The following is a 20,656-nucleotide window of genomic DNA, read 5'->3' as shown; positions in this document are numbered from 1 at the left end:
AGGCTTGCACGCAGAAGTCCTCTGTGAGCCCCTGAAGGACTGACAAAGGTTAACAAGGGCCCCTGTGGCATCACTTGGACAAAGGGATGGGCAAAGACAAGGGTCAGGAGCAAGGCAAGCAAAAGGCACCATTAATATACATTGCCTTCATTTTTTTTCTTCTTTTGGCACAGACAGGGGCTTTTCAGAAGGATGGATGAGCATTGTGTCTTCCAGTTACTCAGTTCTTAGGGTTGTCAAAAGTCCTGCCCGCCGGGAGCATCAGGAAGTTCTTTAGGTTAGAACTGATGTTTTTTCTCTGCAAAGGGAAACAGGAAGTGTTATCCTCAAAGGCTGGAGACCCTGTGTTCTGTCTCCGACGGATGCCCAGTGGACCTATCCATCTCCCTCCACACTGGTCCCTTGATGTGACTGCTCCAGTGGCCCATAGGAGGGTCTGGAAGCAACAGCTTGCCTACACATAGGAGGGGCTGCAGCTTGGATCTTAAATGTCCCTAAAGATCTATGTGGAGTTGTTGGTGGTGGCACAAGCCTTTATTTAATCACAGTACCTGGGAAACAGAGGTAGGAGGATCTTTGAGTTCAAGGCCAGCCTAGTCTACAGGTCAGGTTCCAGTACAGCCAGGGCTACACAGAGAAACCCTGTCTCAGAAAAAAAAAATCTATGTGGCAAAGGTTTGGACCCCACAGTGTGACACTATTGACAACAGAGGCTTTAGGTCATTGAAGCATGCTCCTGAAGGGGATTGCAGATCTTTCTTCTTCTCTTAAAAAAAAAAGGTTTTAAAAAATGTATTATTTTATGTGTGTGTTTTGTCTACATGTATGCTGTGTATCACACATGTGCCTGGTGTCCTTGGAAGTCCAAAGAGGGCATCTGATCCCCTGAAACTAGAGTTATCCGTGACTGTGAGCCATCACATGGGTGCCAATAACCAAACTTGGGTCCTCTACAGGAGCAACAATTGCTCCTAACCGCTGGGCCACCTCTCTAGCTCCCTTGCCTTTTGAACAGCTCTTCCGTATGCACCCCGCCATGCTGTGTGGTCTCGCCACAGGTCTACTGGCCATGGACTGAAGCTTCTAGATCCATGAGCCAGAATAATCCTTTTCCTTTAGAGGTTGGCTCTCTGGGCAGTGAGATGTCTCAGCAGATCTGGGTGCCTGCTGCCAAGCCCGTCGGCTGTTCAATCCCCAGAACAATGAATAAATAAATGGGGAAAAGATGGTTTTCTCAGCTCTTTGTCACAGTGACAAAAGAATGATACCACACAAGGGACTAATGGTTTCCATCCCTGATGGTTTTGTCCCTGCCTGTCCCCAGTGCCTGTCCCCTGTGGCTGTCCCCATGACCTGTCATGTCATGTCCCACCCACTCCCGTGGCCCGCTGTGTTTCTCAGAAATTTTGAGACACTGATTGCTCTTCCCTCCGGGATGGGGACATCAGGCTCCCCTGGGCTGCACACTAAGAACTGCCTCCTTCTATCCACTTGTTTCAGTCTCCAACCCATAGAGGACTTTGAGGTGATGTCCCCAAGAATGACACCTAACCTGACATACTCTGCCTGGCTTCCAGCTTCCCCCAGTGTCTCCCTCTGCAGTCCTGGCTGATTTCGCCTTTGCCCTTCTCTCTGCTTTAGCTCCTTTGCTTACACTGCCCAGGTCTTCTCCTCTGCTTTAAGACGATCTTCCCAGAGACCAGGCAATCTGGATCACATATACATTTTACATTTTGTTGTTGCTTGTCTCCCTCACTGGAGTCTGTCTGTCTGTCTTTCCTTCCTTCTTTTTCTTCTTCTTCTTTTTTTCTCCTCCTCTTTTTCTTCCTCACAAGACAGGGTTTCACTGTGTAGCTCTGGCTGTCCTGGAACTGGCTCTGTAGACCACACTGGCCTCAAATTCACAGAGATCCGCCTGCCTCTGCCTCTCGAGTGCTGGGTTTGAAGGCGTGCGCCACCATACCCAGCTCACACTGGAGTCTTTTTTTTTTTTTAAGATTTTATTTATTTATTATATATACAGTGTTCTGTCTGCATGTGTCCCTGCAGGCCAGAAGAGGGCACCAGATCTTATCACAGATGGTTGTGAGCCACCATGTGGTTGCTGGGAATTGAACTCAGGACCTTTGGAAGAGCAGCCAGTGATTTAATCTGAGCCATCTCTCCAGCCCCAAGCTAGAACCTCTAAAAAATTTTTTGCTATGTGGTTGTGTGTGTGTGTGTGTGTGTGTGTGTGTGTGTGTGTGTGTGTGTACACATGCCACATGTGGTACATGTGTATCATGGTGCATGTGTGGGTGCCAGAGGACAGCTTCTCGGAGTTGGCTTTTCCTCCATCTTTATCAGGTTCTGGGAATTAAACATGTTTGGTAGCAAGTGCCTTTACCCACTGAGTACCCCACTGCGCTCTCTCTCTCTCTCTCTCTCTCCCTCTCCCTCTCCCTCTCTCTCTCTCTCTCTCTCTCTCTCTCTCTCTCTCTCTTCTTCCTTTCTTCTTTCTTCCTCCTCTTTCTTCAAAATCCTCCTGGGTCATCTGCAGTGAGGGCTCAGGCTGTGGCTCAAATTTTGGCATTTTCTTTCTATGAGCTGTATCTTCCTCCTTTTTATTTTTCCTCCTCCCGACTCCTGCTATACCCTCCTTCTCCCCTCTCCCCTCTCCCCTCCCCACTCCTCCTCCTATCCCCTGTTACCTGTTCCAGCCCAGCTAGTTCTGCCTCCACACACTTCCTAGGCCACCTCCCCCGCCCATCACTCCTGCCTGGCCTCCCCACCCTGCTCACATCTGTGGAGAATTCATCAGCTCCCAAGTTCACAGCTTCTAGCACAACCCTGGATCTGCAACCATAGGGAACCCAGCACTGGCCCTGCTGACCTTGTCAAGTCCTTTTTTGGCTTCTCTCTCTATTCATGGTCCCAACCCTAACCAATCTGGCTACAAGACCTGTAGTCTTCTCCTGAGGCAGCTTCGATGCCCCAGTCTTCTGCTGGTCAATTACTGTCCCATCCTAGCGGGACCATCAAGAGGTTCATTTAGGCAGGAAGACACACTCTAGAAAGACACTGAGTGAAGCTGTCTCCAGGAGGGTGGACAGGTGTGAAGCAAGCCTTAAACGCAGCCCCGCCTCGGTACAAAGTATCTAGTCGCACTGGTCCTGGTACTGAACTTCTGTAGAGTTGGAGGACTTGGGGTCGGAGCACACTGGCTCTCTAGGGATCTATACTTAGCTTAAAATACAAGGGGTTTGGTTTGTTTCAAAACAACCAACAAATAGCCAGGCTGGCTTCAGACTCACTGCTTAGTTGAGGATGACCTTGAACTCCTGAGCGCTGGGATTACAGGTGTACACTACCACATCTGGTTTCTGTGGTACTGGGAAATGAACTCCAAGCTTCATGTATGCTAGGCAAGTACTCTACCAGTCGAAATATGGCACCAGCCCTCAAACACAAGGGTTTTGTTTCTTTGTTTTTGTTTGTTTTTTGGAGACAGGGTTTCTCTGTGTAGCTTTGGAGCCTGTCCTGGCACTCGCTCTGGAGACCAGGGTGGCTTCAAACTCACGGAGATCTGCCTGTCTTTACCTCCCAAGTGCTGGGATTAAAGGTGTATGCCACCACCGCCCGGGTAAACACAGAGAGAAAGAAAACCCAGGCCTGCTCTGGGGAGTCTGGGTACAGGGACAGACCAAGGCCACTAGCATCTCTCAGTACAGTGCCCAGGCAGCTGCCTGCAGTTTCTACCGGCAGTCATCTAGCTGTCCCTGCCTGGCATGTGCCAGCCGTGAGCATCTCACCAGCTTGGGTGTCAGCCACTCCTTGGGGCCTATGGGCAGGCCAGGACACCAGCAGGAGGAACAGTCCTCCTCTTTGAGGCCTGAACCCCAGGCCCTGCCATTTCTCACCTGTCATAATAGCAGTTAATGACACTGTCACTTCAGGTCAGGTGTGTGAGGGTGCAGGAGACTGAGCAAGAAGAACTCTGTGCCCCACAGAGTCCCGCCCTGTCCTTCACTCTAGCTCTGTGGGTCAGGCCTCTGTCTCATTCACCTGGGAGCATCATAGGCTACCAAGATTGCCTACGGAGAGCCCCAGGGGAAAGAGCCCTGTCACAGAGGACAGGAATTCCCCTTGCTCTGACTCCACAGCTTCGGGCAGTCCTGTACTTTGTATCTTAGCCTCTCCACAGTTTTTCTCCTCAGGACTGCCCGGTCCACTGCACTTTCCTGGTATTTGGCCCACATTTATCCACATTGGGAAGGGCCTTTGCCTTTTGAGAAATCGGTCCTTGAAAATCTGTTCTCATGCTGGCAAGGTGGAACATACAGAAATCCCAGCACGTAGGAGGCTGAGGCAGGAGGATTGTCCCCAGTTTGAGGCTGTAAAAAAACCACCCACGACCAAAAAGCAACTGAAAGCAACTGAAGACTCTAGCCTGTGCCATGTTCACACAAAACTAGCCAACACACAGACTCTGTCTCAAATTCCTATGAGCCAGAGATGGTGGCACATGCTCTAAGTCCAGCTCTCAGAAGACTGAGACAGGGGATTGTGAGTTCAAGGCCCGTTTGGGTTATATACTGGGAGATCCTGATCTGGGAAGGGGGAGGGGGCTGGGGACTCTTGGCTTCCCAAGCAACAGTAAGGGTCACTACCCACTTCTGCTCCTTGGAGGATTCTGTGTTTGTGGACCAGAATGCCCAGCTTCTCTAATCGGTTCCCATGGAGCCAGACCTATTGAAATCCCTTATGCTAGAGACTCCAGACTGTCCATGCTGTCCTCACACACCAGGAGCCCTGAGCCTAAAGCCATCACTTGCTACTTCCAGGGTCCTGTTCTTCCTGCTTGGCTGATGGCCCCCTTCTGCATGGTGGCCCTTTCTGGGAAGGAGCAGTGCTTTTGAGACAGGACTTGGTTAAAACACAAGGTTTTGACAGAAGCCTCCCCACTCCCCTGCCCCAATCTAACTTCTATACAGTGGAGAAAGAAAGGAAGGAAGGAAGGAAGGAAGAAAGAAAGAAAGAAAGAAAGAAAGAATCTGAAAACAACCCCTGACCTTCCCCAGCATCTCCTTTTGGCTCACAGAGCACTTTGCCACCAGAACGGGCCCTCCATCCATCCTGCGCTTCTGGCGCACAGGTCGTTGCTTTGAGAGGCCACCTGCCAGTGTTGGTTCCCAGCTGCCATGTCTCATGATGCCACGAGGACTGGTGGTCATGGGGAACAGGGCATGTCTCCATCGTTAGACTGATTTCTAGAAATGGCTGCCTGCTGTGAGTCCTCTCCTTTGCCCAAAATGTTCTTGCCGCATCTCCCCGTCTCCTGTGGCATGTGACTTCCTGTTCATCTTCCTTTCTGATGTCTCTTCCCTCCCCCATCATGAGATTTTTGCCTTCTTATTCCTTGACCCTCTCTTAATGTATTAATGTATTAATAGCAAACAAAATTTAAATGCCATTTCATTCGTTAATGTGTCTTTTCTGAGTCCCATAGTCACTGAATCTAAAGGTAGAGGAAGGTTTTCTTCCTGGGCAGATACGGGGTGATTGGCTTCGAAGCGTCCTAAAGAAGGGAGCCATGAGCCAAAGAAATGCTTCTCTACACCAGTGTGGGGAACTCAAGGGGGACACTGAAGGGGACTATCCCTTTAGGTAAAAGGTTTATCATGGACAGACAGACAGACAGACAGACAGCAGTATAACAAAGCCTCTGACAAGAGTTCAAGCCCTAAGGCAGAGTAGGAGGTCCTTCTTATGGGCGGAAGGATGGAATTTCATGCCACATGTTGGCGAGCAGTCCACAGCACTGGCCTGGAGCCAGCGGGTCCTAATTCCTGAGCAGTAAGGGAGAGGAGGGTTCCACTGCAGGGGAGAAATGCACCACCACAGGCTGTGGAGGAGGAGCATGGTTAGCTAAGGTGTCCTTGTTATATGGATGGGGAACGTGTCACCACCAGAAACCCTCTAATGTCTGGAGTCTGTCAACCAGAGGCCTGGAAGCCTCCTTGTGGGAAGTCAGTGCTGACCTCCATTTTCCTGGAATATGGGCTCCTGGTAAGTCCGTTAGAGATTCAGAGTCAATAAGGGGTTTATTGTTGCCTTATGGTGGCTGTAAGGAAGGCCATTGCGGGTGGGTGCGGGCCATGCCACCATCTGGTGTGGTTCTGCGAAGGCCTCATGCCTGCATCAGTCCCACCTCTCCTCCTAGCTTCCACGCCTTGGTCCTCTGCTTGTGTGGATCTCATCCTAGGCTTAAAATCACGAGAACTTGGGGGTATTGGTTTCTCCTGCGTGGACTAGTGTCTAGCAACTGCACTGTGTGAAAGATGAGGCCTCTTCCACCTCCTCATCACTGACACCCCAGCCTCTCGCAACAGCACAGATGCCCGGGACGCTCCCTGAAGAAATAAACATCGATTCCTGGACTGCCTCACACCGTCTGCGAGGGTTAGCGTCTACTGCTAACTTGACACAATCTAGAATCTCCTGTAGAGAGTCTCAGTGAGGGATTGTCTACATCAGGTAGGCCTGTGGGCGCGTTTTGGGGGGCCCCTTGACTATGTTCTGAGGTTCCACTGTAGGCAGCACCATTCCCTGGGGTTGGGTCCTGGATTGTACAAGAGTGGAAAAAGCAAAATGAGTACTAAGTGTGCAGGCCTCAACTTCTCTTTGGTCATTTTTAAAAATTCTTTTTAGTTATTTATTTTATTTTCTATATGAGTGTTTGCCTGCATGTGTGTGTGCACACCACAGGGGTGCCTGGGACCTTCAGAGGTCAGAAGAAGGCACCGGCCACCCTGGAAGTGGAGTTAGGAATGGTGGTGAGACACCATGTGGGTGCTGGAAATGGAACCTGGGTCCCCTGCAAGAGCAGCAAAAGCTCTTAACTCCAGCCCCTCTCTGCTCTTGACTGCGGGTGTGGCTAGCTGCTGCTATGGCTTCCCTACCACAATGGCCTGTAACCTAAAACTGTGATCTAACTTCTCTAAGATGGTATTGTCAGGGTGTTTTATCCTAGCAACAGAAAAATACACCAAGGCACCCTTGCAGAGGCTCGAGCTGGTCTTGAACTGGGTCATCTTCTCTTAGGACCTGGACACCGGCTGGGACTTGCTGTGCCCTTCATCCAGGAAGGTACAGGCTAGCGTGCTGGCTAATGTTCCTCTCCCAAATCCTCATCTTCTTCCCAGGAGGGGCTCTGATTCTTGACTGTTGAGATGGTTTCAGAAAGTGCCCACAGTGCTCAGCCAGTGTGTCCAAGCTGATGACGGCGAAGCCAAGGGAGATGGTGCTGCACGGTGCTGAACGATGCTGCGTGGTGCTCCATGGTGCTGCGTGGTGCTCCATGGTACTGCACGGTGCTGCATGGTGCTGCATGATACTGCACGGTGCTGCACGGTGCTGGTTCACATTGTGTCCTTTTCTCCCTTTCACATCTTCTCCCACTCAGGACTCAGAAAGGCCTGGTTGCTGCAATCAGCAGCAGTGACCGAGAACCACAGCTCATGCAGCAGCAGGGCGAGAGCCCTCCAGGGAAGGAAAACGGCTTTGCTTGTTTTGTCAGCCTGCAGATACTGAGGTTGGAACTCAGTCTTATCTGTTTGCCTCTAGACTCAGGAAGTGGATGCTGCTGGGGGTGCTGGAGAGAATGCAAACAAGTCTAGAAAGACACTGGGAGGGATCCAGCGTGTGGCGATCACCTCCCCCATCACAGCACAAACGACTATCATTGAGGAGATTAAGGAGTTATTAGATTTCACAGTTACAGTTACTCTAACTGGAGAATGTTATGGGGCAAAAACATCTGCCCTCTTACGGACTATGGGTGGGGTATGCAAGTGTCTTAGTTTGGTTGACCATGACCATAAGCAAGGAAGGGGCTTATTTAGCTCACACGCCCTGTGTCACAGTCCCACTGAAAGCGGTCAGGGGAGGAACCTGGCGGCAGGAGCCGATGCTGAGGCCCTAGGGGAGCACTGATTTCTGGCTTGCTGCATGGCTTACTCAGTCTGCTTTCTTTTTTCTTTTTGGTTTTTCAAGACAGGGTTGCTGTGGCTGTCCTGGAACTCACAGAGATCAAGGGGGATTAAAGGCATGCACCACCACTGCCCTGTGCAGACTGCTTTTTTGTGTTTCTTTTTTTAATAATTTATTTTTATTTTATGTTTATTAGTATTTTGCTTGCATATATGTCTGTGTGAGGGTGTCAGATTCTCTGGAACTGGAGTTATAGACAGGTGTGAGCTGCCATGTGGGTGCTGGGAATTGAACCCAGGTCCTCTGGAAGAACAGCCAGTGCTCTTAATCACTGAGCCATCTCTCCAGCCTCTCTGCCTACTTTCTTGAACAATTCAGGACCACCTGCCCAGAGGGGGCGCCACCCACAGTGGGCTGGGTCCTCTCATATTGTCAATCAATAAAATGTCCCACAAACTTGACTACAGGCCAATCTGATGGAGGGTTTTTTCTCAGTTGAGCTTTCCCCTTCCTAGGTGGCCCTAGCTTGTGCCAGGCCAGGCTGACAAAAAGCTAACCAGTGTATCAAGGTGCATGCATCAGTAAAAGACAGATTAATAAGAGAAAAAAAGCATACAAATTTCATTTAATATCACCACTTTCGTCTGTAGGTGCCCAGAGACCTCTGTTAAAAAGAAACAAAGACTCAAAAGAAGTGATTGACCTGGTGTGTGTAGGAGGAGGTCTGTGTGTCACTTTAGCAAAGGCTAGAAATTACAGGAAGTCACGAGACTAAGAGAGATGAGCGTGGGAGGGAGAGGGGTGGGGTGGGGACTTGTTGGTGCAGACCCTGCTCAGGTGCGTGACTGGAGGGAAAGCTTTGTCCCCTCAGCTGGTGAGGGAGAGAGAAGACTGCAGAGGAGTGGAAGGCTTGGAGCTTTTCCCGTGTTGTTGTTGTTGTTGTTTTTTCCTTATCAGTGCAAAGTAGTCCTTTTGCTCAGGTGGCATGTTTTAGGTGGTTCACTCCGATTTCTGTCAATATTTTTAAAAGGAATTTTTGCTGTACTACCTTCAAAACTGTATAGAGACCCTAGCAGAGAACACTGTTGCCTATAACACTGGCAGATTTGCTGGGAAAGCACACAAATGTAACCCTCCGGGCAGGAATGAAGATACCTAAAGATAGACACTCCCTCCCCTTGGCTATCTGGCTATCAGACTATCGAGATAATGATCCCCAAGCAACTCCCCAGGAATCTCACAGTGAGAGAAGGAAAAGGTTGGAGCCTGGTGCCAGCTGATGAAAAACTTGTCTCTCTCTCTAGGTTTCCAGAAGATGACCCCCTCCCCATAGACCCTCAGGGTTTATGGCAGCTTAAGTATTTCTCATCAGGCCCAATCAGAGGCAAGCATACATCCTTATGTACTTCCAGCCTACATCCAATCAGGGGCAAGCTGTAGTTTGATTCTTTCTGTCCTGCCTGTCAGTTCACGTAGCTGCTTAGGAAATAACACTTTGAGGCTTAATATCAACTACAATTGTTTGGCCGATGGCTCAGACATATTATTGGCTAGCTCTCTCTCATAAATGAACCCATTTCTATTAATCTATGTGTTACCATGAGGCCGTGGCTTACTGATAATGTTCCTGTATGTTACTCCTTCGGTGGCTACATGGCATCTCCCTGACTCTGTCTCCCTTTTCTCTGTATCTTTATTTGGATTTCCTGGCTCTATTCTGTATGGCCATTGGCCAAAACAGCTTTATTTATCAACCAATAAAAGCAACATATTTTGGCAGCGTACAGAAGGACATGCCGCATCAGTGAGTGTACACCCTGACACACTTCTGCCTGTGAACCTGCTGTCCACATGCCATCAAGCACATCTGGTGCAGAAGAGTCCAATAAATATAGGGGAATGAAAACCATGTGACTTGTTATCTACCATAAGCAATGCCTCCAGCATTTCAGGGACTATCTGTCCTTAGGCAAGGGGCTTGTAGATCAGAGACATTTTTGTGTCGTGGATCTCTAAGGCATAGTAATTAAAACTTAAAATGTTACTTTGGCTCTCACACTAAGCAAGTGAGGCCGAAGCCACAAGACAGTTGCACAAGTGGTACTCCCTTACTCTCACAAGCTTTGTAATATTAGGAGCAACTCAGCAAGGAGCCTCCTAATCTACAGAAACCTATAGGAGTGTCTTGGAGAGGAGAACGCATTCTTGTAAGAGCTGGGATTCGATGCCTGCCCTAGGCACTTCTCTGTCTGGCTTCCACACGGTTGTTCCCGCCAGGTTCCTGGCGCCCTCCAGGAAGTTTCCCTCTGATTAGATGAGATTTTTATGTTTATAGCAATTTCCTACTCAGCAGCCTTGCACGATCGTTAACCTAGAGCATCCCCCAAGCTCTTCTCCAGGGTTCTCTTCTTGAGAATGTTTTTGGTATGCATCCTTTATGACTATCTCTGTGTACACAGGCAGACCTGTGCCCTGTGAGTTCTCGTCTACAGATTAAACCAATCATAGGACTGAACTATTCAGAAAGAAACAAAGTTCGTGGAGCTAGACAGATGGCCGTAGTTCAGAACACTGGCTGCTCTTTAGAGGCCTGGGGTTCAGTTCCCATTGTCCACATGGCAGGTACCAACATCTTGACTCCAGCTCCAGGGCATCTTCTGCCCTCTTCTGGCATCCTCTCTCACTGCACACACATGGCTCACATATGTGCAGGCAGGCAAACACTCATGTACACAAATAAATAAAAACAAAAACAAAAACAAAAACAAAAACACATCTCTTTAAAAATTGCTTCCAGGGCCTGAGGAGATGGCTCAGTGGTTAAGAACACTTGACTGCTCTTCTAGAGGATCCAGAGGATCCAGAATGCACCCACATGGTTGGCACACAACTGTCTGTCTCTAACTCCAGTTCCAGGGAATCTGACCCTCATCTGGTCTCTGTGGGCGCTGCACACATGTGGTGCACAGATACACATGCACGCAAATACTCATACACATAAAATAAATTCAAAAGATTCAAGTTAAAAATATGTATAAACTAAACACTGCAGACTTCTTTCCTGTGTCATTATCTCCTAATCAACACAGTCAATATACACAGCCTTCATATTTCATGTGGTAGAAACACTTTATAGATTTGAAGTATCCAGGGTGTATGGGCAGGCTATATGAGCAAATGTTATATGCTTTATACAAGAGAACGGATAGCTCCAGATTTTGTAGGTAGCTCGTATCCTGGAGCCAGTCCCCTGTAGATACAGAGGGTGAATATAAACATGTCATGTTAGACGTCATGTCTCTCATCCCTAAGTCCTCAACTGCATTTCACTGAGGACCAGGCAGGGTATCTGAGGCAGAGTCAACTTCAAAGTGCCCCTAAAAGCCTCTGAGCTGCCCGACCTGCTGGGTCTCTGAGTTCTCTCCAGCTCTGGGTCTCTGTATCTCTTTCGTGGTCTTCTTCAGTTCCCGGTGGGGCAGCTTCCTCCAGTCCTATGTCTCTCCATAGTCTCTGGTCTTAGCCTCTTCCAGCAGGAAGCCAGGAACTAGCCATAGAATTATCAATATCCTACGTCCCTTGAGGACAATAATGGGATTCTTTGTGTCCTTGCACTCCTAATGGGACACCTAACAGCAAACAAGCCATCGCCCCATGCTGTAACTGGCTCCCCACACAGAGCTCTCCAAGTGGGGCCCTCCCTGAGCCTTGAATTCACCCTTCACTAGTCATGTTCCCTTTGCCTCTGCCTTCCTGCTGCCCTCTTCTCCAAGCTTTGATTGGTTCTCAGAGGTCACTTTGTCTTGACGCTTAGACTCACCTCACCCACTGGATCTCTACCTGATTGTGGGTGGCCTCTGAACTGTCCCTTCTCTTAAGCCTTTTGGGGAAACACTTGATATCCAGAAACCATGACACACAAGCTAGGTTTCAGGATAGTCACTTCCCCGCCTTGGCCTGTTTCCTTTATCGGCTTTGTGTTTTATCAACACCCAGGCATGACTGGGAAAAGGCAGACTTAGGGATGAAAGCCACACCTCTCTACTGTCTACCTCTCAAGGCTAATCCCACTGTCCCCTCATTGTGTCCCCACTGTAAGTCATCTTTACTTACTCTGTGTGTACACTGAAAGCCAAGAAGCAAATCGGGAGAGATTGGATTTGCTCCTGAAAGTGACGGTTCCCATCACTGTGTCATGTCACGGAGTCACCTCAGTGACTGTTATGCTGGCCAAGCTGTGAGCCACTCTCAGCCACTGCCAGATGCCAGCAGAGTCTGGAAGCCTATGAGGATGCTTTCACAGGCTATCAGGCATCTGTACTGGCCTGTTTGGGATTCTAACAGGGTGCGCCCTCAGCTGCAGCCACTAAGAGCACCACCTGTGCACATTCACTGTGTTCCTCTTTAAAGGGGCCCCGCCCACCTCCTATCTCTCTCTCCTGTCTCCAGAAGCTGGTCTTGCCCCTCCCTTCCCCCCTTTTCATGTTCCCCTAAAAAACAAAACAAAACAAAAAAACTCTCCACATGAGCCCTGTCAAATGGCATCTTTCTCTTGAATGCCACTTTTTATTTTATTTTATTTATTTATTTATTTTTGTTTTGTTTTGTTTTGAGACAGGGTTTCTCTGTATTGTTTTGGAGCCTGCTCCTGGAAATTGCTAGGTAGAACAGGCTGGCTTCAAACTCACAGAGATCTGCCTGCCTCTGCCTCCTGAGTGCTGGGATTAAAGGCGTGCCCATCAACGACCGGCACATGCCACTTTTTAAATTACAACAACTTGGCCTCTTGAAGTTCTACATTCTGGATTTCTCCACAGCCAAAACCACACTTTTCTCCTTGACAGCCACACAGAGCATACTCAACTCCTCCCCACCCACATATCTGTGCGTCTCCCAGGCCTCTCTTAAGTTCTCGACACTCAGCAATGGACAATGGAAGCCATGTTCTCAGGAACACAGTCTCAGGGCACATTAGAGAAAATAACTCAGAAAGAGGCAGGAAGAGGAAGGAAACAAAATGGGGACTTGAGAGCTATGTGTTGGGTGGCCCTTGTCTGTAAGCCCAGGAACTCGGGAGGCCCAGAGGGCAGGATCACAAGTTCAAGGCTGGGTTAGGGAAGGCCTCTTCTAAAAGTGGGAGTGAGATGGAGAAAGGAACTCAAAAGAAGGGACATCCATGGCAAGATCTTGGGGGAGCCTTTTCCCAACGGAGAGAACCAACCCTGGGACAAGCTTGGAGCACCGGAGGATCCTAACAGCAGCCAGTGTGGCCAGGTGCAGAGCATGAGAAGCAGGTGAGGACCAGGTACCTGAGGACCACCAGAGCATGGCGTGGGCTCTGCCCTAGTGATGACGGTGATGACAGTGTGTGTGGTATAAGCTCACGAGCTATGAACTGGGCCTCAATGCAGCTGTATCTATGTTGTTCGGATTCTTTCCTACTTGCTGTGCGGAAAGAGAGCTTTAGCTGCCAAAGAAGTGCTGGGAAAACAGTTAGAGGCTTTTGGAATGGTCTGCAGAGCTGCTAGAAGCTTTGGCTAGGAGACGGTGTCAGAGGAGAGATGGAGGCACCAGGCCCGGCCAAACACGTTTCTTCTCTTTTGCTGCCATCTCCTGTGCACTTATAATTACTCATCACTGCATCCTTTGAAGCAAAGAACTGGAGACATGACCTCTTCCCAGAGTGCACTGCTCTTCAGTATGGTCTTCTCACCTCCCGCCCCCTGCAGAAGCTTATCTCAGCTTCGTAGATTATATCCATGGTGGGCTCTTACTACGGTTTCAGCAGTAACCACGGCAGTGTCATCCGTATCCTCACCTCCACGGATCTCAGGCTCTTTGGAGAGATAGGAAGAAACAAAGACACAAATTAATCTGAAGGACCCCTGTACAGGAGAGGTGGGGAGTGCCCAGAGGACACACACAAGAGTCTCTGACCTGTCCAAGAGCAGGGCTTGAGAGGGTCAGTTTTACTTGAAATTGACAGTTTATATTGAGGAGCGGAGACTCAACTTTGAAATCTCTCCAAGGGGCTCACAGGGAGTCAGATGAATCTTTCATACAAGTCACTGTGGCCTTGATACCCCTTGAGGGTCAGGAGGAGAAGAGAGAGAGAGGAGAGAGAGAGGAGAAGAGAGAGAAGGGCCAAGACTCATGAGGTAGAACATACCAACCGCTTCATTTATCCACAAGCAAAAATTTCAGGAAAACACAGTTTCCCAAAGCCTACTGACATCCAGTGTGTTATTACTTGTTGTTGTGATGAGATACCTAACCGAGGCAGGGTCTGTCAGCTCAAAGCTTGAGGTGTGGGGGAGCCGCCGGGACTTCCTTCCTCCATCTTGGAGGAAGGCAGAGAAAGGGCCAGGAATGGAGCCAGGCTTAGAACACTCAACGACCACCCCCAGTGAGTCACTTCCTCCAGAGCCTCTGGGGATGATAGCTCACATTAAAAACACAATATTCAATAAAAAGGGGGTTTTTCTGTCTCTCTGCACCCAGAATGCCCTTCTTTGCCTAATTTTTGCCTTTATGGAAAGGAGAAAGCAGCTCCTTATTCTAACGGAGATGAACAGAGATGACAATCGCTTCTCGGCTTGCTCCTGTTTTTATTTATTTGAGGCTCACTTGGAGCATGAGGAAGGGCATAAGGGGAGCCTCCTCCTGCCCCGTTTCTTAGAGTCTTTGGGGGAAAATTTCCACACTGTACTATTAGTGAAATGCCAGCCAATTAGTAAAAAAAAAAGTATGCATAGCCTGGGATAGGATACATGCAAAATGGAAACAAAGCAAAGAAAACATACTAAAACATAACCTGGGGAACAGGGAGCCTTGATGGGTGATGCTTTAAAATTAGTTTAATTCTTTTACTGGAAAGAGAAACGAAACAACAGAGGCAAAGCCCACATTGAAATTCTTTCCAGACACTCTTGAAAGATTTATGAATGGAGGGTGGGTGGGGAGTAAGTGCTCACCTTCAGATGTATGGGACCAGTTAGTCACTGAGATAGCCCGCCTTCTTCACCCCTGCATTCCAATCCTGGGGATTTTCTCCTGAGGAAATAATCTGAATGATAACTTGATAATAATTTGGAAAAACAAAAAGCGAGTCTGTACCTGTGCCTTCCCAGGTCTTTCTTGCTTCACCGCCTGCGGCATTTGAGAAGAACTAGACTTTATTCAGCAGGGGTGATGTGGACCAGATAGCCTGATGCAGAGAAGCTGTGGAAGGCGGTGGGGCTGGTCATGATGAGACCTGAGAGGGATGTGAGGAACTCTGAGTAAGGCTGTAGTTGGAGGTCAGAGAGGAAGGCTGAGTCAGCCAACGGGTATTTAAGGGAGGAAAGTTTACATGTTCGCTGGCAGAGGGGCGGAGGGCTATAGACCACTCGTTTGGGTGGATAGTGTTGCCACAAGTAATACGGAGGATGCAGGTGAGTGAGCTGGGGGTCTGCCTGTCTGAAGGGGGGTGGGCAGGAAAGGCGGGGCAGGGATCAATTCTGCTTGGTGTAAACATCCAGGTGACGGTGACCTAATAATTTCCTAAAGACCCCATCTCTTAATACTGTTACACCAGCCATTATATATTAAACCGCAGCACCGTGGTCTATGTCCCGCTGTGGATCGAGCTTCATTCACTACAGGACTGAGCCAAACTTTGTTTGAATTCCTTACTGTGGGACGTGATTGTAGGACGTGATTGTGGGATGTGCTTTTACTCTCCTGATACGTTTCTTCCTGTGTTCATCTAACCCAGATACACTTCTTCCGTGGGCTGTAACTCTACACAAAAGCTTAACATTTCTTTGTTTAAAATTTTTTTTTTTTAAATTACATTTGTTGCTGGGCAGTGGTGGCGCATGCCTTTAACCCCAGCACTCAAGAGTCAGAGGCAGGCGGATCTCTGTGAGTTCGAGACCAGCCTGGTCTATAAAAGCTAGCTCCAGGACAGCCTCCAAAGCCACAGAGAAACCCTGTCTCGACAAACCAAAAAAAAAAAAAAAAAAAAAAAAAAATAAGTAAATTACATTTGTTTGGGGGAGGTGCGCACATGTCATGGTGTGGGGATCAGAGGACAACTTGTGGGAGTCGTTCTCTCCTTCTACCATGTGGGTCCTGGTGATGGAACTCAGGCCATCAGCCTTGAGGGGAAGCACTCTCACCCACTGACCATCTCGCTGGCTGAAGAGGGAGCTTGTGGCCTTTCAGCATGTTCTGTCTCCTGTACACTAAAGATGGTGTAAGGGCAAATCACAGGCCATCATGAGGATCTCTGAGGCATCCAAAATACACCTATGGTCTCTATAAACCTCTTAGCCTTCTATCAAGACAGAACTCTTAGTCCGTCTTTCACATGAACCTTGGGCTGGTCACCCTGGTCACATGCTGTCACCATCTGTGGTCCACCCAACCCAGTTACCCTGCCTCCTTCCTCACCTGTCTGCCCTTGCAGTCAGTCATCCATCCTCTGAGGCTCCTCAGAGCACCTCTCTCCTGAGTTAATCATATCCCACTTGAGTGGGTGTGGCTGGAGGCCACAGATCTATTTAAATCCTGGCCCTGCTGCTTCTGCGCTGTGAGTGGTGACCTCTTCTCTCCAAGCCTCGACCTCTTCCTCTCTAGATGAGACAATAGCAGCCTGCCTCTTAGGGCTGAGGCTCTCCAGGTATAGGAGGTAGCAGTCACCAGGGGCTCTCCAGTGGGGGTGCTGGGCAGGGGGACCCCTGTCACCACCTTGCCACTCTGGTCTAGCCTGTGGACAGCACTGATGGGTTCTCCTGACAGCTTCCCACCTTCGGCCCTTTCAAGGACAAAGTTCAAAGTGTCATCAGGATGACCCTTCTGGGCACTTTGGTACTGTCACTCTGTGCAGGACTGTAATACCTGGAGTTGTCCTACCACAGCTGCAGGAGCCCCCGTGACCCTAGTCATAGGCTATGGCTTGTGTGCCCCAATCTCCACCACACCACCTCACCCTGCTATCCCCAAGCTCTGCTTCAACCTAGGTCTCAGCGTTCTCTGAAAGGCGGCCATCTGAGCAGACTGGGTCCCACCCGGCTCAGATCTCTCGGGTCTTGTCCTCCTTGTCTCTAGCCTTTAGCTCCCCCCACAGTCTCCCACACCACACTCCGGGAGTTCCAGTCACCACCCTGATGGCAGTCCTCGGTGTGGTCAATGCCCTTCGCACTATCCTCTGCATCCTCCGCAGCCCCCGCCCCCGCCCCCCCACACAAGCTTGCCATGCTGTCTATCCAGTGTTCTGTTAATAAATAATGTTTTCCTGGGATTCAGATGCTCAAATGTTTACCCACAGGTCAAAGGGCCACGGAGTCATTTGTCTGTGACTTCTAATGTCCAACACCAGCAATGTCCACCCCCAGAGGAGACGCGTTCCTAGATCCCCTGCGAGCATGTGTTATGAAACAGGTGTGTCCTCAACATCACATGCCTGAGCTGCGAGACATCTTTCCTATTTGTGGAAAGCGGAGGGGACAGCTGCTTTACCTGTCTGCTGCCCGCTGTGTGGCAGGATAATGCAGTCAGCGAGGTGACCCATGCCACTGGCCTTCCTCCCCTAAGGTGGTCGAGGTTCAAGTGTTTTTGGTTAGCCCCGCTTCTAAGGTCGAGAGGAAGTGGGCGGTTGACTTATTACAGCTCCTAGCCCCAGCTCAGGAATGTCCCGTCGCTCAGTATGTGCCTCACATTCCCAGAACTATGTCGCTGTTGGAGAGGAGGCAAGTGAGTCAGGTTCCCCTGGCCTCCCACAGCTCAACCCGAAGCCTGGCTGCCCTGCTGGCGAGGGTGGGTGGATGGAAAGTCCTGTGAATACTACTAGCTAAAACTGTTCTTCACCTGGGGTGTCTGTGGCTTTTGGGGTGGGGAACCCAACCTAGTCATCCTGGTGTGGCTGTCCCCAAGCTGGGTAAGGCCCTTTGGTATGCTCGTGCATCCGCAGCTGTCCAGATGTCTGCAGAGGATGCTGTGGGGAGGAACCGAGGAGGGTGCTGCTGGCTAGACCTCATGACCTTGGCCATGGTTCTAGTTATTTGCTTCCTCATGTCGGGGCCTCTGGGTTTCGTTCTCACTTGCCATTCCCTTTAGGCCTTCACTTTGCGTCCCTCATCCTCTAAATAGGAAGACCTGGAAACATTATTTCAAGGGCAAGAATTTGGCAATGGTCCCTGAAAGCCAAGCGCAAATGGCAGGGATTTTAATGATGCTCCTGAGGGGGCCACCTGTTCTTTTCACCAACCTCTGGGCACCCGGCCGCTGGGCTAATGAGCCATGAGCAGGCCCAGTCTCCAGCCCACACTGTAGAGGTCTCTTCCCAGCCTCTAGAGGGTCCTCCCTGCTGGCCATAAGTGGCCATTGTTCTGTGGCGCAGAGAACTGCTGGGCTGTACGCAACTCCCGTGCTTCCTTTTCACCCTCTTATTTCCAAATACGCATTAACCCACCTGGGAGGAAAACTCCAACTTCCCGAGTGCTAATAAGAGCCTTCCATCCATAAAAGGCCAGGGAGTGCCCGTGGGAGCCCTGGAGAGTCTCGGCCACTCTCCAAACACAAATTAGCCAGTGTCAAGCAGCCCGGAAGGAGGCGGGCGGGCGCCATAGCGCCAAGTCCCGAGACTGTATCTCCACATCTACCAACGTGCTATCTCAGAAAGCCATCTCTGCTCCGTGACTCAGTGCTGTGTCAGTGGGGCAACTGCCCAGATGAATGCTCCCCACACCACAGGCCTGGGGGTGAGGGCGCACAGCTCCTGCATGTAGAAAGTCTGGGGCACAGGGCTTCAGCTAGCCAGGCCTGTGTCACCTTCTCTGGCTTCAGTCTTTGCATCTGAAGACAAGACAAAGTGACAGGGTCTGTCTACAGAGCTGTGACCAGGACAAAGTGCTTCAACACTTAAGATAATTCCATGGAGGGCCCTTGTGAGCATGCAGTACCCCACAGGTGGGCTCCACGTTGTGTTGTGACCGTGTGATACCCCCACTACCTCCGAAGGTGGGCTCCACCTGCTCACAGCTTGAGTTCTGCTTTATGGTATCTCAGGGCTAATCTATCAGCAGCAACAAAAGTAAGCAAAAGCAGGCAGGGGTCAGAGCCATAGTGAGAGCCACAGACCCAGGGAGGAGTGACTATCTCCGCCCACACAAAAGCTGCAGGGGACAGACAAAAGGTCTGGGGCCACCCTTTGCCTGTGCTGTGGATGAGGCTTCAAGAAAGTGGGCCAGGGGCTGAAGAGATGGCTCAGTCAGTAAAGTGCTTGCCACAAGCTGGAGGAACCCAGTTCCATCTTAGAACACACATAAAGAAGCCGGTATGGAAGCATGTGCTTGTAATTCCAAGCCTGAGGAAGCAGAGACAGGAGGGTCACAGACAGGCTTCATCCATGAGTCTCAGATCAAAAATCAAGGTGGATGTCTCCTGAGGCGTGATGCTCCAAGCTTTCTCTGTCTCCACACACATGTACACCTGTGTGTGTGTGTGTGTGTGTGTGTGTGTGCGCGCGCAGCACACACACACACGCACACACAGAGGAGTGGCGTGGAGAAACCAGATTAGGATTTAGCGGTGGAATTGTGATCTACTATGCACAAAGTCATGGGTTCAATCCCTGGAAGGGGGATTGGGTACATGTACCCTCAAGCAGAGTCACAGGACAGATCTCTGGGGCACTCCTAGGAAGGCATGCTTAGTCTCCTGTGTTCTGGGAGCACATCCCATTAAATAGCAAAGATTGTGACAGCTCCACAGAGACCCTGGAGGAAGAAAGACAGGAATCTGGCCTTTCGTGAGGTACTGGGGTCAGGAGTGATGGAGCTGACTCAGCCTGGGCTCTCCCTCCCTCTCCCTCCCTATGTGACCTCTCACTTAGCTGGAGGAGCCGACTGACAGCAGAGGAAAGATCCCATGCCCTCCAGGGCCACGTGGGGTGTGGCAGTGAGTCCCGTGGCTTGGTGACTGCACGGACCCACTGTCACCTGTTCCTCTACAAAAGAGATGGGACAGTACGATTTTCAAAAATTTTCAAGTTCTGAAACTGTGATTCCCGGTGTGCCATGAGACTCATTTTGCATTTGTATAAGCCTGGCCTGTATAGCACAGCACCCTCCAGTTTCCCAGGATCAGCCTGGGGTAGTTTGTTCCTGTGGCAATAAATGTTTAAGAATTAACGGCTGTTGGAAGCATGGAAAGGAACCTCTCCTCAACCACCCCCTCTCCCAACCCCGGGACTGGCATGGGCCTCGGGACCCTGTGGGGTCTGTAGGTCTGCCTTGAATTGTTATACACATATATGTGTGTGCCCGCACACGCATGCATGCATGTGGACATGTGAAATATTAGGGGTTAAACCTAGGAAACTCACAGACCTTCAGATCCGGGGCTTAGAGGAGAGAGAAAAGGCTAATGCCTGTTGCTTCTGCCCCTGGTCAGGGTAGAATAGGAAGGTTATGCATAAACCAGGCATTTAGGAAATTCTGAGCCCTGTCTTCTGAGTGGACCATAGTTTTGTTCTCTTTTGAAACTGTTTTGGGAGTGGGGAGGGGCCTGGAGAGTCGCCTGAGTGGATAAGAGCACTTTTGTTGCACGTGGGGGCTCACACCCATCCACACTTCCCAGCATGCATGCGGTGTGCTTACATACATTCGGGCAAAACACTCATACAGGTAAAATAAACCTTAGA

General features: G+C 49.9%; 1 long non-coding RNA gene across 6 annotated transcripts; it reads right to left on the bottom strand.

Moving 5' to 3' along the window:
* Window positions 1-12,892: 12,892 nt before the first annotated feature.
* LOC113831191 lies at window positions 12,893-19,742 on the bottom strand. Of its 6 annotated transcripts, none has more exons than XR_004768111.1 (5): window positions 18,425-19,730; window positions 17,821-18,108; window positions 17,473-17,688; window positions 14,943-15,223; window positions 12,893-13,804 (listed from the first exon to the last, which is right to left on the bottom strand). It is a non-coding gene; the product is annotated as an uncharacterized LOC113831191 (long non-coding RNA). The 6 variants fall into 6 exon arrangements; XR_004768112.1 differs by having other exon boundaries at window positions 17,858-18,108; window positions 18,425-19,726; XR_003481846.2 differs by having other exon boundaries at window positions 17,473-18,108; window positions 18,425-19,742.
* Between the last annotated feature and the right edge of the window lie 914 nt (window positions 19,743-20,656).

The sequence above is a fragment of the Cricetulus griseus genome, chromosome 2 (genome assembly GCF_003668045.3).
Source record: "Cricetulus griseus strain 17A/GY chromosome 2, alternate assembly CriGri-PICRH-1.0, whole genome shotgun sequence".
NCBI classification, from domain to species: domain Eukaryota; kingdom Metazoa; phylum Chordata; class Mammalia; order Rodentia; family Cricetidae; genus Cricetulus; species Cricetulus griseus.
This window is presented reverse-complemented; position numbering and strand designations above follow the sequence as displayed.